Source organism: Cervus canadensis, chromosome 13 (assembly GCF_019320065.1).
Source record: "Cervus canadensis isolate Bull #8, Minnesota chromosome 13, ASM1932006v1, whole genome shotgun sequence".
NCBI lineage: Eukaryota > Metazoa > Chordata > Mammalia > Artiodactyla > Cervidae > Cervus > Cervus canadensis.
The window spans coordinates 10,746,299-10,749,692 of NC_057398.1; the positions used below are offsets into that span (position 1 = coordinate 10,746,299).

Consider the following 3,394-nt stretch of genomic DNA (forward strand, 5'->3'; position numbering starts at 1 on the left):
ACATGGCAACTACAAGCAGGACATCCCAGAAATTGTTCTGAGAGACAGTGGTGAGCATTGCACGCTACATGTCCAGGACTCCTTCTTTATCTACCTAAGGGTCTCACCTCTTGCTTTCCTGACAGTTTGTACCTCTTCACTAGTACTTCTCACACTCTGCTTAGACTGCAGGCTCTGAGAAAGTGTGCGCTGTGTGGCTCCATAGCTGCCCCCATGACACCAGCCCCGGGATTTCACATAGGGGAACGCTGGGAGATGTTACTGAATCACGTTCATCTGATTAGTGGAAACAGTAGATTCCACCAAAGGGCAGGTGGTGGAATTTGCTCTGTAGTAAATTCTCTACATAGCAAACTCCGTTCCAAGAGCACATTCATAAGCCTAATTTGTTCATAAGTCCAACAAAATTAGCGTAGGTACCCAACTAATGCAATTAACTATATAGGACTGGACTGTAATCGGTTTATAACACTTTTCCCATGAATAATACATAAAAAACAAACACAAAAATTAAAGGAAACTTTTAACCTTACAGTACAGTACCTTGAAAAGTACAGTAGTCCAGTATAACAGCTAGCATACGGGGCAAGAAGAGTTACTGACCGGAGGAGAGAGAGGAGGTGGGAGACGGTAGAGCTGAAGGAGAATCAGCAATAGGAGATGGAGGGCAGGCTGCAGTTTCACTCACGCCTGACGTTGATGAGGACAGGTTCTCATCCTGGAAAGTTCACAACTTGAAGATTCACAGGCAGGGGACTTACTTTTTTTTTTTTTTTTTTTGGTCATGAAAAGAAGAGGTAAGGAGAACCCGAACTCCTGAAGTACACTGCACCTTAACTATGTGTCAGAAGAGAACGAAGTTAAGGCGGCGTTCTGAGAAACGCAGGACCCGCGCTCCTTGGCCACACCGAGGCCCCGGGGGCGGGGTGGAGATCTGCAGCCACTGGCTTCGTCTTCTCTCCCCGCCGCCCTCAGGCAGTTGTTGTTGTGGCCGCTGACAGTGACACTTCACGGGTCGTTACTTACTCTTGAAAACGCCTTCCAGTGACCTGGCAAAAGTACGTAGAAGACAGACCCTTGGACTAAAAGTCAAGTGAACCAGGTCCTAATTCCAGCACTTTCCCCAACCTGCCGTGTGAACTTGGGCAAATCTTGAGTTGACCTTGTTTTCAGTTTCCTCGTTGAGAATGCCATCATGGAAGGAGAGTGGGCTTGGGGGTTAAACGACCATGAGTTTAAACACCACAGCTTGCTTTTATAAGTTATGTGACTAAGCAAGTTAATTCACTCTTAGTCTCTAGTTCTTCACTTCTAACACGAGGTTAGCATATCCTGATGTAAAACCTTAAGGGCTTCCTTACATATCCTGATGTAAAACTTTAAGGGCTTCCTTACATATCCTAATGTAAAACTTTAAGGGCTTCCCTCATAGCTCAGTTGGTAAAGAATCTATCTGTAATGCAGGAGACCTTGGTTCAATTCCTGGGTCAGGAAGATCCCCTGGAGAAGGGATAGGCTACCCACTCCAGTATTCTTGGGCTTCCCTGGTGGCTCAGCTGGTAAAGAATCTGCCTGCAATGCGGGAGATCTGGGTTCGATCCCTGGGTTGGGAAGATTCCCTGGAGAAGGGAAAGGCTACCCACTCCAGCATTCTGGCCTGGAGAATTCCATGGACTGTATAGGCCATGGGGTTGCAAAGAGTCAGACATGACTGAGCGACTTTCACTTTCAGAGAAGAGCTTTAAATGAGCTTAAACACATAAAACACTTAGCCAAATACCTTCATAAACTAGGCATCCATATATGTTATTTGCTTTTCTATAAAATCGGTGTTATAGGCTGAATGTTTATATCCCCTGCAAAAATCATACATTGAAATCTAATGCCCAGTGTGATGGCATTGGGAGGTGGAGCTCTGGGAGGTAATTAGGTCACAAGAGTGGAGGATTCACGAATGGAGTTAGTGCCCTTATAAAAGAGGCTCCAGAGAGTTCCCTCACTCCTTCCCCCCTGTGAGGACACGCTGAGAAGTCAGCCCTCTGCAACTTGGAAGAAAACTTCACCAGAACCCAACCATGCTGGCACACTGACCTTGGACTTCCAGCTTCCAGAATCTTGAGCAAAATAAGTTTCCACTGTTTGTAAGCCACCAGGTCTGGGCAGTTTTGTTATAGCAGAATAAGACAATGGGGTTTCACCTCCTTGTCAAGTTGCTCTAAGGATCAACCTGGATTATAAACAATAAAGTTCCTGAAAACTGAAAAACACCTTGCATTTGTATTCACATGGGAACGAGAGAAGCAGAACATAAACAATGGGTTGATGAGGAAGTTTCATCTCTCATGAAAAAACCCAAATAAAACTTTCTGGCCGACCCAATATCTAGTTACTATTGTATTATGCTCCAATATCCAAAGAAAAGTATCTAGTGTTTTCAAAGTATTTTTGAAACAAATTTTAAGAAGGAAAACAACATGAATTGTTTTTTATCATAAGAAGCCATTTGTAGGGGTGTGTAGCGAGAGGAAATGAAACCCCAAGTGTGATAAGATGTGGGATGGTGACAGAAGTGGCTCTAATTCACACCTCGATCCTGGCTCACCTGTAAAGTGAGCTCCAATCCAAACTAAACGTGTCAGAGCAGGGAGATTGGTCCAATTCCAGTCAATCTTGAGTGCTTCATGCTCACTGAAGACCTTGTGAAGATGGGTAATGGCTAGAGGTCTTTTTATAAACTCCTGCTGAGTGTGCCAGGCATCTGAAAACACCATGGCCACTCTACTTCAGTCACACAACTCTTTCCAAACTCTGACGCAGGGAGCACTTTTCCACGGGATGTTTATAGTGCTCTGGAGTCAACTATGTTTAGGAAAATCTTTACCCCTGTCTCAGATAGTCATAGCACATATTGGTAGAGTAAAGCTTCAGAGAGGTCTTGCAGAATGAAGCACACTTGTTTAACTCAGAATTTCCCAAACTAATTAGACCATAAGACTTTCCCCCTTTCCTCTACAAAGTCACAGTTCATAGCTGCTAGAACAATGTTCCGTGTAAACACAAATAAAAGGAGAGATCTGTGCCCCCACCATGGACCCCACTCTGCTATACCGTGGCCTCAGACAGTCTGCCACAGAGGAAGGTTGGTGAGAAACAGCTTCAGGGCCTTTGCTGGAAAACTGTGCATATTCTCCCAACAGTGTTACAGAAACAGGATGTCACTTGGAGGAGCAGAGGTTATAGATGTATATTTCAATATAGCAAATATCACCACGACATGGCCACTGCAGAGGGTCTTGGGCAAGGGACACATATGTAGCTCCATCCAGTGCCACAGAACATTTCATTCTCAGATGGAGACACGAGCAAAGAGGGATACAGAGAGGGAGAAAACTGA

General features: G+C 44.8%; 1 long non-coding RNA gene across 1 annotated transcript; it reads right to left on the reverse strand.

Annotated features, from left to right (window-relative positions):
• Nucleotides 1–587: 587 nt before the first annotated feature.
• On the reverse strand, nt 588–2,673 carry LOC122452207. The gene is made up of 3 exons (XR_006272627.1): nt 2,603–2,673; nt 2,092–2,227; nt 588–1,049 (listed from the first exon to the last, which is right to left on the reverse strand). It is a non-coding gene; the product is annotated as an uncharacterized LOC122452207 (long non-coding RNA).
• Nucleotides 2,674–3,394: the final 721 nt, after the last annotated feature.